The sequence below is a fragment of the Anas acuta genome, chromosome 2 (assembly GCF_963932015.1).
Source record: "Anas acuta chromosome 2, bAnaAcu1.1, whole genome shotgun sequence".
Taxonomy (NCBI): domain Eukaryota; kingdom Metazoa; phylum Chordata; class Aves; order Anseriformes; family Anatidae; genus Anas; species Anas acuta.
Window position 1 is genome coordinate 116,775,986 of NC_088980.1, and position 19,606 is coordinate 116,795,591.

Consider the following 19,606-nt stretch of genomic DNA (forward strand, 5'->3'; position numbering starts at 1 on the left):
GTGTTATACTGTAAATAGGGCACTATAAATTTTCTTAATACTGAAGGATGTATGGATAATTACTGCATTGTTACTTTAAATAAAATGTGTTTTAGCTGTCTGTGTCCCAGGCTGAATTTTCTAGATTTATACTGTACAGCTTTCCATACTTTGCTCATATGCCTATTTTCCAAAGTCACTTGTGAATACAGAATTTCTAAGAGGAGTTTAAGTACAGTTGCATAATGGATGAATTTACACCGTGGCACGTTGTAGATGTGGACTGGATATTGCTTTAGTCTAATATGCTAACTACAAATAATTGTACAGTAATCAATAACTAAACGTAGAGAGGAATTAAGCAAATTGTTAGAGGAGAAAAATTAAATCTGTTTTAGTCAAGGAGCAAAACTGAGTGCTGATCAAATACTGCTGAGCTGAGTACAGCTGTGTGAATAGACCTGTAGCCAACCGGAGTTGCTCACTGAAATGATTCTAGACAGCTCTCACCTACAAAATCATATGAGATCTGCTGAATTTTGCTCTTTAGATTTAGTAGTTCTTTTGATGGTATGCACCATAGGTCCAAACAGACTCAATATCAGCAGAAAGACATTTTTGATTTTTATTAGATGGTAGTTTAGCATTAGCCACTACAGTGTAAAATGCATTAATTTTGCAGTGCTTTTATGTTAAAAAACTTTCTTTATTATGAAGTTATAAACCAGGAAAGCCATCTTTCCCCTTTTGGAATGCTTTAAGAAAGTGTGCCTGCGCTCATGTTTGGAGAGCTTTCTGGGTTATTTTGGTTCCAGTAGATCCTTAGGCTAGGTCCTGGCAGGATGACATAAAAATCAAGTAGGAGTACTGCTCCTGAGGATAAAGTGTGAAAAGAAGGTGACTGGGAGAGGAATAAGTGGGCAGGAGCAGAAGAGCAGTTGACAAAGTAATGTGAATTTGCCAAATGGTTTTAATTCCAACTTCAGGTCGCAGAAGAAGAAAATCTGCAGCAGCAAGAAGTGTTTACTTCTATTAATACGTTGTTTTGCCTTTTTTTGCTTTCAAAATGTTCTAGTTTCAGATACAGACAGCTCAGCCATTCTGTAATCACTCCTATGAACCTCCATAATGTATTTGTCTATATTGCTCATGGTTTCAGGCAGTATGGATGTTCTCTGTGGACTTAAAACAACAAAACTTTTTACGTTACTTTTCCTTTTGTTCATATCTCTATTTTTTGCTCTTTCTATTTTGAAAAATTAGTGGGTTTGGCTTGTCTCTTCTTTCCCTCTTGCAGAAGGCCTTCCCTCTACCCTCATCCTCTGGGTCTCTTCTTTCCTAACTCAGATCCCATTTATCCATCCACCTTTTTTTCTACCTTGATGTGATGTGGCTGTTTCTTCTTCCTGCTTAGTTAGTTACTGCTCTCCCTCCATAGCAAAAGCCTGATTTCTTCTACTGAGTGGGTTCTCAGCTTTAATGCTGCAATCAGGATGCACTGAACAGTGCTTGCACGGTTGGATTGGGAAACAACAAAAAAAGGGAAGAGGGAGCAGTAAGTAGGAAGAGACCTGGAGCACTGCTCCTGAGCACATCAGTTCTTGCTGAATTGCAATGCTAAATGAGGGTGAAAACAAGTACACCAGATTAGTTAATCTGAGGTGCACATGTAAACATGGGAAAAGATGTATAGTATCAGAGGGTGGGGGAATGAAAAGGAATCTTGAAGGAAATTAAGTCCCTAAAAATACCTTTTTTTTTTTCTTTTTTCCAAGTAAACTCGTGGTAGGGAATGGGTAGAGATCAGACTGTTTGAAAGCTAATGAAGTGAATAAAAACATAAACTGCATATGCTTCTTGGCTAAAAACAAACAAACAAAACAAACAAAAACCTAAAACTCTCGACTCTTTTAAAAAAAAAAAAAAATACTACCATGGAGTGGCAGTTGCACCTTCTTTTCTCATCAGTCTTCAGAAGCATGGGGGTGTTAGATAATTGCTTTGGTTCTCTCCTTTTGGAGGAGTCTCTGTGAAACTAGTAGACACCCTAAGCTATTTTTCTGTCATTATTTTCTTAATGAAGGCAAAGAAGTTTACCAAAATTGAATTTTTTATGAAATTCTGTTTGGGTTAGCTGTGTCCTCTGTGGAGGAGGACAGAGTGTACCATCCATCCTGATTTATGATCTTTCCAATTTGGGCCTCATGTCAGGTGCTGAAGGGTCACCTGGACTATTTAGAAAGTTTCCCATTTATTTAAAAATGCCAGGGCTGTCAGCCTCTGAGGTTCACATTTGAGTTCTGAAGCCCTCCATACTCTGATTTTTCAGATGGCTGAGCAAGCTGCCACTTGTCTGGATTTTACTGAGCTTTGGAGGTGCTCTATGAGATGCTTAGGGAACTGCACTGCAAGAATTTATGAACTGTGCATGTTGACCCAGTTGTAGGGTCATTTTCCATACAGTTATACTGGGAAAATCAACAATTACATTGATGGAACAAACAGGAAGGCAGAACAATGGCTTAAGACACCCTTCAGTAAATCCCTGGAGTGTAAAACACGAGAGCTGACTGCCATAGTGTCTTGACTGCCCCTAATTCTACCAGCCTGGTAATGTGCTTGAGAATGGGGCTTGCCACTGTAGGTTCTCCAATTGACACTGGGGCTTCTAGTTTTAGCATCTGAAAATGTTAGATGTGTTCTTCTGAAGCTCTGACACTTCAGGGGAAGGAATGAAATTGCTTTGTTGAATCTTCGTTTCACACTCTCAACAAAAGACATGAATGGGGAAAGCAGAGCTGGTTTATTAAACAGTGCCCCCAGTCTCTCAGTGTCAGTCCACCCCCACCTATTCAGAGCATACTGGAAGATGAGAGTTACTTACAACTCTGTGAGATCTACCTCTTAGGATCTTGAATTGCTGCCCTCTTGCAGATTTTGTCAAAGGAGAAGAAAAAAAGTTCTCCCCAACTGGTTCCTTCCTGTAATCTGTTGTTTGAATTGAACTCATGTTCTTTTTCTAGAGGAGGGCATAGCTGCTCTTTTATTCTAATGCGTGTGCTATTGATCTTTTCAATTTGGGTCTCATCCAATATCCATTGAAGTCAATGAAAAGGTTCCCATTGACTTCAGTGGGGGATGGAGTAGGTCCTTCATGAGCTATTTAGTAATATTTCTTTGCTATCATCTGAAATTCTTGTACTAAAGCTTTCCTCTGAAAAGGTGATGATTTATTTATGTTAATTGCTGACAAATCCTGTGATGTTTGTGAAAAACAGATAATGGATGAAGAGGGGGGGGGAAAGTCCAAAAAAAATTCTTTGCAATACTTGTAACCACTGGCAGATAAGATGCTGTACTATATTAATTTAGTCATTACAAAAGATTGGCAATAAAAATATGGTTTTAATAGTGTTTCTCTCTGATGTTAATGCTTTTCTCACTCTATCCTTCCTGCAGCATTTCCATTTAATAACTCATGAGCCACTTGCACATCGTCATCCTTTAAGTCATGTACATAAGTAAAGGACTCAGCATGATTATGAACCTGATGTCCTTCTTGTATGTGACAGTTTGGATCCCACTGCAGAAACATGCACGCAGGACCAAGTCTGGTGCACTACTGAATCCTCAACTGCACCTTCTCTCTCTACCAGTAGATGGTTGAAAAAACACTTAACCTTCTGCACTTCTGGCATAAATGCTGTTATGGTTTATCACACACTTGCCCTAATCTCTTGCTTCACTTATAGTCTATCCTCTCTGCACAGTGTTTTGTCCTGTTTATTTCTCCTTTCTGTTCAAACTGTCAAGGACTGTGCTGTAGGGTGTCTTCCCAGTATAGGTAAGAACTGCCTTTCCTCTGGCTGGCTCTGTGTGTTCACAGACCTTCTCACCAAGCTTGGTTCTTTTGAAGATCCTGTAGGTTGCTTTGGAATCAGAAGTCTTAGTCATGAGAGAAGCAATACTGGAAAAAGAAGCATCCTATTGTGCTGCCTTGCACTCAGGCAATCATGCAGCGAATATGCCAGTCTAGTTGGCTGACTTGAATAGCTCAACAGTGATGGAGGTGCTGGTGCACAGGACTGCCATCTTCCACCTGAATGTCAGTAAACCTAGTGAATGTTGTGTGACTTCCCTACTAGCCCTGTTGGCATTGCGGGTTGTAAAACTTGTCTGAAAGCAGGCTACTGAATCATATCATAGAATCATAGAATATCCTGAGTTGGAAGGGACCCTTAAGGATCATCAAGTCCAACTCTTATATGCAGCCCTAGCTTCAAGACTGAGGGTGTTCTGAGGGGAAAAGGCATGAGCTATTTCTCTGTTGGTGATATTTATTTTACTTCAGATGATTAGGTAGACTTAGTTTTATGCTTTGGGTTCTAGCTTAGTCCTGAAGCTTTGACAGGTTGAGAAAGTGCGTCAGGTAGAGTTGAGAGTCATTCATGTTATTCCCCGACTTGTTTCTGGTGCTGAAAACATTATTTGTTATGGTTGTGTATCCCCTACCAACAAGGAGATGCAGTTCTGCTCTCTAGCTATAGTCAGAGATTCTTCTCACATGCCACCTGAAAATTATCCCAGGTGTACTGGGTACCAGTTGTTCTGGGTGCTACTCTCCTTCAGCACTGGCATATCACTAGGCTCCTAGGAACTTCTAGCCTAGTCAGTATTTCTGTGTTTCCGATTATGATCATAATCAGTTTTCATGGGCACAATCCTCCTGTGTGGTTGATAAACAGATCATTACGTTCTTGTATGTCTAGAAGTAAGAGGTTGTGCTCCCTAACAGCTTCACAGAAAGCACGCATCACAAGTGATCATGGACTTACCAAACAGGAGGTAATAGAGATTCCTCTATAATGGTGTCCTTCTCTTGCCTCTTTTCTCTTCTTCCTAGCATCCAGGAATCTTTCATCTTTCTGAATGAGTTGGTAATGCCAGGATCATCTCCTTCACTGGAAGACTTAAAAGCTTTCCAGGGGATTTTGTCCCAAAAGGTGAACGCTGTTCACAGTGAGACTACAAGATAAATCTTGTGAGCACTTGGCATTGTCATGGTTTGATATCCTAGCTAGAATTGCTCTTTGTGCTAGCAAAATAATCCTAGAGCTGGCCAAATATATTGCACATCTTGCCACTTGTTTTTCAGTTTTTGCCATCTGTGTGGAAAAAAAAGATACATACTAAGGTCCTTGGTCATTTCTGCAGAACTAGAGAAAAATCTGAGTCTGATAAAAGTGTTTCTGAGGACAAGGACCCTAAGAAGTTAAATCTATGATGCACCAAAAGCATATTCATCAGCCTCATTGCAGCTAGTGGCACACTGCCAAGCACTGTTTGCCAAGTACAGTTACTTCACTTGAGAGAGTCACCCTGTTTCTCTTGAGAATTCTTGCACCAAGGACTGCATATGGATTTTACATTAAACAGTTATTGAATGAAAGACAAACAGTGCTTGGACTGGGGACTTAAGTTTAGGCCTCTCTTTTTCCCTAGAGGGTTTTCATAGTCACTGTTCTACAGAGACCTACTTCTACTTTTGCATTTGCTTTGAATCACAAATTCAGACTTCTTTTCTACAAAATGACATTGTTTGATGGAGAGAATGGAAAGCAGTCTTGCTCCTCCAATTCCCATCCCAGCCAACATACATTGTAGTTGAATGGACTTCTTTGAGTTCGCAAGTTGTGGACTTGCATCCTTTCAGAATTAAGTAATCCAGGACCCATGTGTGCAACGCCTACTTCTTGATCTTAGGGGGAATAGGGTGGTAACTTCTACCTCTAAAGAATATGGTTTTGTCTAAAGATCATAGCTTTGATTTCAGAGAGCATTGGGAAATTGTATAGCAGTTGTGTGAAGCTCGGTTCTGTGAGACTGGGCCTCCAAGCACACCTATTGGAGAAAGCCTGTCAGTGTATTGGATGGAAAATTCCTACACGTTACAGAATGGCCAAGGCCTACTAAAATCCTAGCAGTGTGGGGAATCTGCCAGACATAACTTGATATGCAGAACTGTACGCTCCTTGGGAGGATAGATGAAGGTCTTGATAATTGCACTCTTAGGTGTTCATATGAAAATTCTGCGTAAACATTCTTGTCAGCAGCTTGGTATTGCTCAGACGTGGAGGGAACTTCACTGCTCTGGGGCTCAAAGCTGTGAAAGTAGGCTGCATAGCCTTCTTGCTGGTCTTCAAAACCCCTGTCCTTACCTTGAGAGACAATAGGTCCATGATGAATGGCCAACATGGGCAATGAGGCATAAACTCCTCCCCCTTTTGCTCAGAAACCATTAATCTCTGCTCTTGAGACTGTTAATAAGTCATAAACCCACTCGATCTTCACCTCCTGGGTGTTTTAAAAGCAGTGTGTTGCACTTCCTGAGTTGTCTGTCAGCGACCCCTTGTAAATGAAGACAACCGATGTCTGTATCGTGGAACTGTTGGTTTCGACTTGTGGAACCCCTGTAATAAACCTGTTCATGAGCATTAATTATAAATCCCAGATCTCCTGTTCTGCATGGAATTGGGAGGGGAAGCAAGTGGTGGTGTCTTCCAGGGAGCTTTCAGTGCTTCCTGTATATCTTACTGATCATTTTTTACTCACTTTGATTTCCAGTCTTCCTCTTCCACTAGCCTGATTTTTCAATCACTTAAGAAAAGCAGATAATTCTTGTAGCCCATACTGGCAGGGGTAGTGGTAGCTGACTTACCTGCAGTACGTGTCCACCAAGGACTTCCCACTGTGTGAAGGTGAGCTTTTAGGAGATTGGCAAACTATTTTCCCAGCCCCGACATTGCTGCAGCAGCAAGAAAACCTGTGCCTGACTGAGTACCATGGACAGAGACATCTCCTTGCTGGCCAGGCCGCCTGGTAGGCAGCAGATATGGCTGAACCAGAGACGACGGTGTTCTCATTGGCAAGGGGTTTTGGTATAGGCAGCCCCAGACAAGTTGTTACTGGATCTGGTGCTTGGTACAACTGTCTCTGAGCTGTATGTCACAGGTAAATAGTCTAGCAGTGTCTTTAGTGCTACTTGGGCTCATCTTGCAGCAATCCAGGCCTTCTGGGGCAAATGGAACATGGCAGCAGAGTTTGCCAAAGTGCTGTTATGTGCATCAAGGTATTAGCTCCCAGCTGGAACATCAGTCCAGTCATCCTGGGGCTGGGGCATCATAACATTTGAACCATGCTTTTGACTACTTCTTCTCAAAGCTTCTCAGTAAGTACTCTTTTGCTAAGCATAAGGATTGAGGACAACAGTATGCAGGGCTGCAGGTTCAAAGACACCATGTGCCTGTCAGACAGAATCCATTTTTCTGCATGGACTTGGAGGTTTAGGTAACGGCTTACCTTACTTTAGTGTCTTCTTTATAAGTCCCTCTCAGTAGTAGGTCATAGTCTAAGCTCTACCAGAAGACATGTCTGTGTGGTACTTTTTGACTTAGGGCTGTGAGACCATCAATTAGATGTACCTGACATGCCATTGTGGGTGACGTAAAAGCAATAGCCCCTACCCATTCTTCTTACATGCTTCGGAGGGGGCTGTGATAGCATTGTAAATAATTCCTTGTCTGGCTTTTGTATTTCTTGTTTATCAGGCTAACTATGCCATTGTCCCTGACTCCAAGTACTGACCTGCCCAGCTCCTTAGCTTTTTAGACTTGGTTGAACTGCCTTCCTGGCACTCTGTTGAAAATTTGCCCTAGCTAGATTCAGGACTTTGCTTTATTACATCGACAGTCTGTTGCTACATTTATTTATAGCCACTGCTGGGTGTTCTAAAGGTCAAGCCGTTTCCTCAGAGAGCATTTCCAAGTGGGCAGTACAGGGTCTCTCTCTGTGTTACCATTTGGCTGTCGTGTCTTTCCCATTGAACGCTAACCTCCTTTTCCCAGTCCTCGAGTGGCACCTCCCGCCTGTTTCAGAAGAGGGTCCAATTTCTGAGATCTGCCAGGTGATGACATGAGGTAATCCACTGACCTTTATCAAGCACTTGTGTGGAGGACGTAACTGCCAGAGCTCATTCCAGTTCTGGGAGAGCGGTACTATAATCACTATTTGATCTATGCATCTGAAATTCCTAATTCTCATTGTCCAAGGAAGACAGTTGCCTGCAGGGGAGAGGGAGGTGGGGTAGGGAAGGGGGAATCATCAGCACTGGCACATATGTGAAGAAGGAAAAAATAGTCATTACTTACCCTATGATAACTATGCTGCTTCCAATTACTGCTGTAATCAATATGGATCCTGTGGCCAAGCTTGTCTTGCTTTTCACTGTCCTTAGCAATACAGACTTTGAATTGTAAAGCTGCTGCTGATACAGGGTCGTAGCTACCCTGACCTTTATTCAGTACAATGGGAATTCATGTGTGTGATTCTAATAGACACACTATTAAAAATAAAGTGATTGAGTTTTGCATGCATGCACATATATACACCTACAGTCTGTATTGACTACGGTGTTTCGGAGAGTCGGTTACTGTAAATACCTGTTGTTTATTACATGCTTCTATTTTACCAGAACATTTATAATGTATTGTCAGTGTATTACAAATTGTGTCTTGTTGCCATGACAAATTAGTCTTTTTAAGCAGTGAATTTCCCGCACCTCCTAAAATTATTTTCTTGAAATACTTGCTGTTTTTATTATTGGTGCTTGCTTTAATTACCATTTAGAAATGAACAGAATGGGAGGTACAACAGATTATCATTACTTATATGTTCAGCAGTTAAATTCATAGCTTGAAAGCCAAGTGTAACAAAATGCCCCACAGCTCTTTAACACTTTGCTTAATGTAGTTGTAGAAGAACCTTAATTCATGTTTATACAATCAGCTGTAGAGCATTAAGGCTTCCGGGCGATATGGTGGCTCACTAACACACCACCTCTATGGGCTCAGTTTATCCTTTCAAACATTGTCTGAAGGGTGTAAAAAACCTCTCTCTTTATGAAAAAGAGAATTGTTGGAGGGGAAAGGTCCTTAAAGAGACTCTGTTCCCTCTCTGGTCTTGGCATAATAACCTAGCTATGATGGTCGTAAAACCACTGCTGCTTCCATAATGTGACTCTGTCAGAAGGAATAGGGCTAAGACAAAGAGGGAGCACATCTTACTTCACTCAGGATGTTCTGAGCTATACCTTGTGCTTTTTGAGAAAGGCACCTATTGTATTGAATACTCTGTTGTGGAAATCCATTGTGATGTTCAGATAGAAATTTAGCCCTGGCATAGGGTGGGTGCAGCACTTCCAGAAAATGCTGGACCCTGCAGTCCCTTAAAGCTCCTCTGTTTTTTACAAGACACCAGATACACTGTTAATCCCAACCACTCTTCCAAAATGACTGATAGTTGAGGCACTTTCTTTCTTAATGTGAACCCTTAATATTCCTAATTTTATATCCCTGTACTTGTACTAAGAGGTCATAGTCCTTAGCTGGGGCTATCATTTGGGAATGCTGTAGTGTAACTGAAATCTATGACCTCTTAATAAGCACCAGGAGAAAGAGATGGGGATCATTCTACAACATGCCCTGGGGGTGCTTTCCCTTCAAGAAGGCAAGCTGGAACTGTTCAACTTTTTTCTTTCTTTCAGTTTTTTACCTTCAGGGGGAAATTGATCGATTTGCAGATGATTATTCCATAATCTCTGAATTTTTCTTCTTCTGCACTGCAATGGGAACTCCTTGAAGTTTAAAGGGGTTGTGTCTCCTGTGTGTGCTGTGGAATGAAACCAAGGAGTTTATGGGGACAGTAGTTCTCTTAGCACAGTTAGTGCATTAGTAGGCAAGTTTGGAACTAAAATACCAGGAGGGTCTTGGACAGAAAAGGGTAAATTTTTAGTTTAAATTGGCTGACTAAGCACGATCACTCCTCTCAAAGGATGCTTCATTTGGGATTTATTTTGGGTTATGGAAAGTGGGGTTTTCCCAGGAATGTGGATGCATAAAAGATATGTTAGAACAGAGACTTATCATGGGTGAACTGAGAGTCAACTTCTAAAACACTCAAACTTGACAAGTATTTGATACCAATTTAATAATAACATGAAAAGTTGGAACTGCGTCTGTGAAATTTTGGTTTAAATTTACTCTTAATAGAGCTAAAAGAGTGAAAGGAAGTGACTTAATATTTTTGTCAGTAATATTTTTGAAGTATATAAAATACAGCGTGTTATTTTGCCTGTATGTATACGAGCAAGGAAAGCATGCGTTCGGGACAGGGAGTGAACTGGAGTGCTTCAAAACATCTTTAGAAACACAATTCTTTCTATGCTAGCATCATGGACTGGCACTACATTGATACATATAATATATGGGAGCTCTTTTTAAATTTCATTAAAAAAAAATACCTGTCACTAGTTTATTGCCTCCCTAACTGTGACCAGAGCTGGTGTCTCTCATTTGTTTTAGTGCAGCATCCCAGCAGGAAGCACAGCCTAATGACTGGAGGAAGGTTGGGTGACTCATGCGGGGGAGGCTGGAGAAGGGTCAAGTTTTTCAAGTACTTTGCAAATTTTCTACCAGCTGTAAAAGCAATGGATAGGGAAATGAAACGGCACTTGCTGATTTACCTTTCTCTGACAAATGTTGGTTTCAGCACGTGAGAGCATAACACATCAGTTTTACTGTTAACACATAAATTAACATAAATATTTTTTCATATGTATGCATTTATTTCTTATTGCTATTAACTGACTTCAGTCTGTGGCCAGAAGTGATGCTTGGATTTTTGCAAAAAGAACTGAGTGTGTTTGATCTTTCCTGTACATTCAGTTTCTAAGCAACACATCCTTTGTCCTGAACTATTTTAATATGTCAATAACCGTAGGTTTCTGTATGATTCTAATTATTTTTCTAAACTGCATTTCAAATGCTTAAAACAGTTTTAATGTTTGCTTTTTCTGTAATGTTATGTTTCGAATATTTTGCATTACAGGACAGTCTTTCTTTTCCCAAGAATATGTGTAGCCTGACTGGAGAATGTTTTTTCAATTTATGTCCATCAGTTGCTGGCTGTAATCTTTGCTTCAATGAGAACAATGGAAATGTCATTATTATGTTCGTGGAGGGCAGGATTTCTACTAGTGAGTTCACGTACTCGTTAGATTGTATTATTGCTCTCAGGATTTTTCTCTGTGGCACTCAGGTCTCTGCCTTTCCAACACTCTTTTACCATTTCAAAATACTCAGCACTTAACAAACTTACTTCCAAATAGCACTTCCCAAAGAAGTGACAGGCTGTGATATTAACCCTGTAGTTGCAAGTGCTTTGCCATGGCATCGTAGTCTGAAAGTAGAAGAGCTTCCCCTGTCTGCCATGATGCCAGATGCTTTCAAAAGCAGAGGCTGAGGAAATGGAAGAATGCAGTTTATCTCATTAAAAGTAGATACTGCCTCTTCTGTGACCCCCTCCACCTGGCATTGTCTTTGATTTTCTCTTGTTATTTGGTATGCTTATTCTTGCTGCTGAGGCTCTGCTTTTCTCTCCTGTTATCTTTATACTTTCCATGCTCTCACTGAGTGTTTCTGGAGGTGTGCTTTTATTTCCATCGCCTTTTCTGCTATCAGCAGGTCAGGTATCCCTGCAGTTCTCCCTTTGGCTGAGAAGGGTGGAGGTGATTTTCTCTAGTGCTGGAGTATCCCACTGTGTCTTTCCTTCTTGTCTCTTCTACCTCTTTTTTCACTCTTCACTCTTCTACTGTTTGTTCCCTTTTTGCCTCTAGGTTCTCCAGAATAGTGCTACTATTCCCGTTGGGTACTTCAGCGGGAACAGCAGACTGAAATTCACTCAGTATACTTAGTTTCATTCTACAGCCTCTGCTGGGCTAACTTTACACTGCTTTTTATAGGAACCTAGAGTATAGATGCTGTACGCTCAGGTCTACAGCCCGTCTTGTTATTTGCACAGTCATCTATTGCGACAGTCTCATTTTCTTGATTTTATCAGTATTTCATTAATTTTTATAAATGCTCTGATTTCTGTCTGATGTTTCCCTAGGAATATACCATGGTGAATACCACTGAAAATATCATAAAATGTTCCCAGATGGCAGGAATATTTATTCCTCACAGCATGGGCAAAAGAGTGTTTGGTATTCCACGGAGTTGTGTTTTTTGTTTTTTTTTTTTTTCCTGTTTTTCAGTGCAGGCGTATTTGTGCCCCGTTTATTGCCAAGGAAGAGTTTGTATATGCTGAGTTGGCTTCGTGAGAGGCTATTGCCTTCTCTGTTGCATTTCAGTTATTGGCCAGTGCCAAACATGCTTAAAAATTACTTGTGTAGTTATACTCGATGGACATGGAAAGAGGATTGATACAAATTAAAGGTTAAATTCTACCTATTGCAAAATTTCTAGGCTTGGATACAAAATCAAAGACAGTTTCTGTATGCTGTGAGTCCCACAGTTGTTTTTTTTCATACAGTGTTTTTGAAACTGCACCTCAGTGGATCTGATGCTGTGAGGGTGCTGAAAGGGGCTACCAGATGTAACTGATGAATAAATATATGTGTTCAGTGTGTCAGTATTGCTTCTTGCACGTGGGGCAAACCTTACATTTGATATGCCTGTAAGACTCGTACAATGCCTCTCTATGCTCCAAATCTTCTGTACAACTGTTTATCTACAATGCCCTGAAATGTAGCCAGCTCTGCAGAACATAGCAGCTAAGATCCATGAGTCGTAGTAGGGGGAGACAGGAAGCTCTGGCCAAGAATAATGTGACAAACCTCCTGCTCTTGTGGAAAATGCCACCGGATTTCTGCTGTCCTCAAAAAAGCAGAGATAGCATTCCATTTTTTTTGAGACCTAATAGGTGGATTATTTAACACGTGCATTGCCAGAAGTGGCTGGTGCTTTGTTTTTCAGGTGAGTAGTACTCATGGGAGTTGCATGTTTCAAAATGGTATCGCTGCTCCTTGTCACTCCTTCATTTCAGACATAACTGGCAGCACAAACCCTGTTATCAAGCACGGGGAGGCCAGCTGTGGTAACACAGCCATGGCTGGAGAAACTGTTCCCACCCTTGCATGGGCTTTCAGTGCCACACCATTCTGAATCATGGGGTCGAGGAAGCCGCTCAGGGTAGTGTTTAACCCTAACGTCATATCCTGGCCCTCCCTTTTCTCCCTACCTCTGTTCTCTGGGAGTTCTAGCACAATATTTTGACTTGTGAGCCCAGAGGGTTGACTGTGTGGCAGACACTTAAGGTAATTATGGGCTTACTTATACATTTTACTGTCAAATTACGTAATTTTCGATAGAGGGCATAATGTATGCTTTCTAATACACACTCTTTGAGGCTTGGGGTTCTGCCTCTTATTAGATAGCTTAAAAGTCAAACCACGTGTTGTAACAGACCCTGGTACAATTGCCATGAAATGTGTATAGCGTTCCTCCCTTTCCTTCCATAACATTCTAGGCTGTATTAATGCAGGATGCTCTGTGGAAGAAAAGGTTGGATTTGAAATCTTTTACTGTAATATGTGGAATGTGTTTACTAAACCGTGGAAGCTATTAGGGGTACAGGAAATGTTGCGTATTTAGGTAGTCAGTATGCTCTTAGTGAATCGAGATGTGGAATAATCATTCTTCCATCAGCCAAGTGTAGTAAATGTGGTTTGCAAACTGAATGTTATTTGCATAGTTTATAGGCCTGCCAGCTATTCTCTTAACTATGAAGTATATGTTTTTATCAGAATGGCGTGTCTGCTTTTGAGGAAGGGAAATGGGGATAACAGAGAAAGACATGCTTTACAAACAAATGAAAAAGAAAATGAATTATTTTGCTATTGACAAAAAATAGGTTTTGATTAAACATTGCAATTGCATTTGGTGACAGTGAAACTAAAGAATTTTTGCTTTGAGTGTAAAAATGGTTCTTAACATTTCCTGTACTCCTATGTATTTGACTTTTTTTTTTTTGAAATTTTTTTTCAGAAAGCATCTTTTTATGTAAAAAGATGTTTCAGCTTTTGACTGTCTGTAAGTTGTTCATTTTATTATCCTCTTCCTACTTCTTCCTTATACATTGCTTAACATGCTGGGTAAAAGGTTCTTCTTTCTTATGGTTTCTCAATAAGCAGTTAAATTAGATTGAAAGAAGAATCTTTGTGAGTTACTTAGATTACGTTTTAGCTTTAGTGACATGTCTCCAATATAAGACTCTTTAGTTGCCTTTTGTGTAATAGTGTTTGCCTAAAGGTGTTGTATATTTAAAAATCCAATATAATTATGATGTATGTTTCTATTTGAAATATGATTCACAATTAACATTGTTGCTAGCATTTCATCTGTGATGAACATGGGTAGTCTTCGTTACTTTTTCCTCAATAAATGATCCATTATTTCTGAGATGCAAAAAGTGTCTATTTTCATACATGGATAGCTAGCCTACACCCGTGAAATGTTTCTAAAATAATGTGTGATATTATATTATTGTTTAAGTAAGGACTGTAGCATTCCCCTTTCCCAGACCTTACAAGCATAATCAGGCATACAGTATTTTACTAAACACAAGGGCTATCTATGCAGAATGCCTGAAGGATCTCATAGTTCTGCCCCCTATTTCTGTTTTCTTTTTAACATAGACCTGCCTCAGATTTGTGCAGTTCAGCTGAAGTTCATGCAGTGAGTGGATTTGTTGTTCAAAGACTGATAGCTAAGTAAAGTTACTTCACCTTAAAATCTGCAGCTCCTAAACTGATCTTGTAAAATGAGTCTTCATATGTTCTTTGGCATGATTCTTCTGTACCCAGTCTGTACTGTTTTCTATGAGGTAGAGCAGGAAGAGGGAAAGAATCAAAAGAATCGAATGCCTTCTTTCCAAGCAAAGGCTTTGTGATCTGTCCCTTCCCCTCCCCCCCCCCCCCTTAAAATTAAACCTTCTCCTTAAGCCTACTTTCTAAATATTCATTGCCATGTCTTTTTAACTTTTTCTCTCCTCTCCCCAGTTTTCATTTATTTTTTCTGAAATTCTTGCCTTTCTTCCTTTCTGTATTACATTTGTTGACAATATGAAAGACTTGGTGGAAAAGGAAATGGTGTAGCTATGTGTTTGATCTGCTGATTGTTTTTGTTTGCTTGTTTGTTTTTAAATAACTTACTGGAAGTAAAAATCCCAATACCAGCCACTAACATTTCTCACTTTCAGGACTCTTGTGTTAGGAGTATTTGCCTGTCCTTTCAGAAAATTCATAAACAAAAGAACAGACAGCATTCTTCAATATGTATTTGAGGAAGAAACTGGGGAAATGATTCTACTTGATTGCTGATAAGCAAATTAATGCAAGACATTGCTCCTTTAAGAATAAAATAAGTTTAAAGTCTACTCATTTCTTCCATTGTTAATCCATGAGTAGATTTTAAGCTGTGTAGAACCACTGATCCTGAAAAGCCAGCCTACACTGAAAGTAGGTACAGCGAGTGAATGTAGAGGGGACCAGGTGATAGTAGATGAACTGGACAAATTGGACAATCACTTTTCATAAGTAATTACTTACAGTCGGAATCCTGTGCTTCACGCAGATAATTAGGAACTTCAGTGTCTTCATTTGGAGGAAGACACTTTCTTATTGTTTGTGTTTGGTTTGGTTTGTTTGTTGTTTTTTTTTTTTTTTTTTTTTTTGTTTTGTTTTGTTTTGTTTTAAATAATTGGGAACTTCCATTTTGCAGTCAGTGGTGAAGAACTGTTATTGAGTGTGTCTCAAATCTCTGCTGGCTGGGGTTTAACTCCCAATGAGACTGTATCTTTTTGCCTTACAGTCTTTGTATTTATCCTCACAGTATCTCAGTAAAGTTGGGAAGATCTTAAGGTGCTTAAAAATTAAATTAAATAAATAAATAAAGAGCCTAATCACTTAAGATGGGATATAGGTGTTTACATCCAAAATTGTGTCCCCGAAAAACTCTGCTCAGCCGTTACCATCCCTAAAAGACACTCTTCTGGCACAGTTAATGGTCTCTTGCCTTATCTTGAGTATGGAAGTACCACTGTTTCCTCTAAGCTACAGGAGAATAAAGAAATTAGTCCCACACTGAAGCAGTAAACTTCAGATTAGAATTTAACTTTACAGGTAAAGGTAAGTAATTTCACAGAATATTAACCTTCTCCACATTGTCTTATTCTTCTGACCATCCCACAATCTAATGCTTTCCAATTCTTGTTCCAGATCATCAGTGAAAGAATCTTTTGCATACGGGGGAAAATTATATACCAGGGGGTTGTCGTTCAGGAATGTTCCACTTCCAAATTTGGGGTGTTAAGATGTGCAACCTCTTTTAAAAGAAAATGTAACACTCATGAGTCTGATAATGCTAATTCTGCCTTGCTTGTTCAGGTTGCTCTTAAATAGCATCATGAGGTTCCAGTACAGGAAAATGCTGCTGGAGATCCTCTGGAGAGGTGTGAAGAGGAGATTCTTTGTTCAACGGTGTTTTCACTGTTGATGATCCCTATTTTTTTTCCATTGGCTTAGGTGTGAAATGGGGATATATGACATTCCAGAGATGAAATTACTGGTACAAAGCAGAACTATTGATTTAAATAGAATTGTAGGTTATCCTTTTCCATATCTTAGTTATGCCAGTTGCAGAGAAACAAGTTGTGGTGCATGCACATACTACCAGTCACTTCCACAACAAATTTCCACATAGCTGTAATAGTATTGAACAGGTTTCCACATTTGGGACGCATTTTCCCACATTTGGAACACAGAGTGAAGTCTTCTGACTCTCAATTTAGGCTTTGTGGAACCTGACTGGGAAAAAAAATCTGAAGGTATAGAACTTGCACCAGCAATGCTTTGCTACAAGTTTATATATTGATTTAAACTACTGGCTCCTATCCATCAAAGCTTCTATTTCAGAAAATATTTTCTGGGAAGCTGTCTTTGCAAAAGGCATCGCAGTCCCTTAAAGAAATTGCTACTATTTATAGAATTGTATTCAGGTATTCAGAAGTGTATGTTTTATTTGAGATCTCAGATACTGATCTCTGAAACTCCAAAGTAAAGGATGAGGCTTTAATGATCAGAGGGCAGCATCTGTTAACACTAGCTGTTGTGCCTATTTATATATCATATAAATTTGCTGAAATGGTTTGAAAATAGGCATGCATAAATGTATACCCAACATTTAGTTTACTGACCATAATATGCTACTCATTGAAATGACATTATGACTTGCAAATGGATCTTCAGTCTAAGGAATTTTGCAGTGTAAAATGTCTTCTGTGGAAGAAATTAGAGGATGGTAAATTGTGTAAGCAAGGTGGAATGGAGAACACACTTGCTAAACTCCTTAACTGTTGAATAAATGTCTTAATAGCTGAATGGATGCATAGGTGTTTAAGACCCATGCCACTTTGCAGTGAAAGTTAGCAAAACAGTCCTCTGTTCCCCCTATTCCCACCACTGCTCCAGTTTTATTTATGAAACTTAGAGTTTAATATTGGCAGGAATAAATGTGACCAGATAAAATGGTGAACAAGACTGTATCTCTGTGCTTTTAAGGGATGCTGAAGGCAGAATTAGCATCCATAATGAGGAAATGTAACTTGGAATTTCAGTGTAATCACTTCAAAATACTCCCACAAAAATGAACCTTGTCTTGAAAAGTAGGGATTAGGTATCACTGTGGCAGCTTTCTTCGTCCTTTTATTTGCTGTTACCTGCTGCCGTTTGCTATAGCAAGTGAAGAAGTAAATACAAGAGGAAGGGACATGTGCTCAGTGTAATAACCAGATTAATTTAAGAAACTCTTCATTCATAATGTACAAGTCTACAGAAGTACAGGAAGGCTGTGCATGAGCAGATAAGGGACATTCAGGTCCCTGTAATGTTGAAGTTACCCAAAATTTTCCGTTGTGGTCTGCATATCAAAAGGAAAGAGGGTGATGGGTGATTAAGAAGATCTTATTGCGTAGGATGTAGTAGGATGGATCTGAGCACAAAGACCCATGCAGTAGTGAGCAGTAACTGTGTTAGGTCTGTATTGTACAGTGTGTGACCATGCAGAGATATGCTAGTTTATGTAGATACATTAGATAGGAGAGTTGCATTAACCTGTGAGCAAACAATGCCTTTCTCAGGATGCTGCTTCAGTTCCAGGGCTGGCAAGATCCCCAGTAGCTTGGGTGTTTTTACTTCCTTTAATGCACGTTGTGGATGTGCCAGGTCTGTGTATTTGATTTGCAAAGGGCAGAAATGCACTGGTTTTAAGTCAGTTGTTGACGTTGTATGTTGTCTGGATAGCGTGACAGTCCTTTCATAGAGTTCAACCCTTTGAAATATGAATTTCTATAGTTTCACACCTGCGTCCTCTGAACCTGGCAGGTGACTGAATCCAGGAGACAGAGGCTTTCAGTCGCTACAGGCAGAGGTGTAGTTAACTTGAAATGCATTGCACAGCCTGTTGAATTTTTGTTCACTATTGGCCTGCTGTAAGCTAGGCATGTGCACAGATACCTTTCTGAACAGGGGAAGAGAATTCAGTCTGTTAGCAGTACTTCTGTGTGTCACACCCTCATTACAATGTGTTTCATTTTGTATTCCATTTTTCCTTGTTAATTTGATCCTGTCAGTAGTTAAAACCGGGTAATTTGATCCAGAAATGATGTGAATCATCTACGGAGAATTGAAGCCTACGGAAATTTAACATGAAAGAGAGACCTGTCTTGCACCTGTTTTTCTGCACCAGTATACAGTGACCCTAGAGAAGTTAAACAAGGAATTTTCTTTTGAAATAGAAGGCAGAAATTCTGCATGATATTAAGGAGAAAAGAGCCTCAGGGAGGATCTTTCAATCACTGTGAGCTGACAAAATGCTCCAGAGCAGCACAGTCCACTTTTAGTGTCACGTTGAAGAATGGAGACACAGTTCAAGGGTGTGCTATTAGTATCGCCAACCCAAACTTCAAGCGTGCATGTGATGGAAAGGACCCTGCTGTAGACAGCTAGCTCAGCTGCCCAGTGCTGGTAACTTGAGAATACTTACAGGCCTTTTTTTTTTCAGATCTTATTGAGGAAAATTCAAATCATTGATTTATTTATCATTATTTTTAAGCTCGAGCACACTGACTTTTTTATAAATATAGAAAACCAAAACAAAGGAGAATAACCTGGTGAAGTATAGGCACTGCTGCCATCTTTATTATTATCCTGTGCCTCACTCAGGTGGTGTTCACAGTTACCTGTACTGCTATCAGACTTGTGCCTCGAGGACATCTACAGTGCTCATGAGACGAGGCTTTATGGAGCAGGCTCGCACAGCACTCTACTTCAGAAATGAAGTGATTGCTGGCCATAAGAAATCAAAAGGGAGCATTACATTACTTCCCACTGCAAATGTGATCTGGACCAACAAGCTGTAACCTGCACTGACAAGAAAATTAGCCTTGCCACTGTATTTTAAGGGGGAAGAGCGTTTTGGGGTAAGATGTAAGGCAGTTTCCCTCTGGAATTGTGGGCGATTGCCATATTAACAGAGGCAGGGTGAAGCTCTGGAGTGGGAAACCACGGGATGGTTCTAGTTAACAACTTTTTGAGACATCCATGTGTAATTCATCAAACACGCCATTTGTCTGAAAACAAAATAAATAACGGAGATGGTCTCCTATGTGGTTC

General features: G+C 39.9%; 1 protein-coding gene across 9 annotated transcripts in view; it reads left to right on the top strand.

Annotated features, from left to right (window-relative positions):
* The window catches only part of ZNF521 (zinc finger protein 521), a 232,110-nt gene that overhangs the window by 24,522 nt on the left and 187,982 nt on the right, over positions 1-19,606 (top strand). The gene's annotated exons all lie outside the window — the stretch shown is intronic.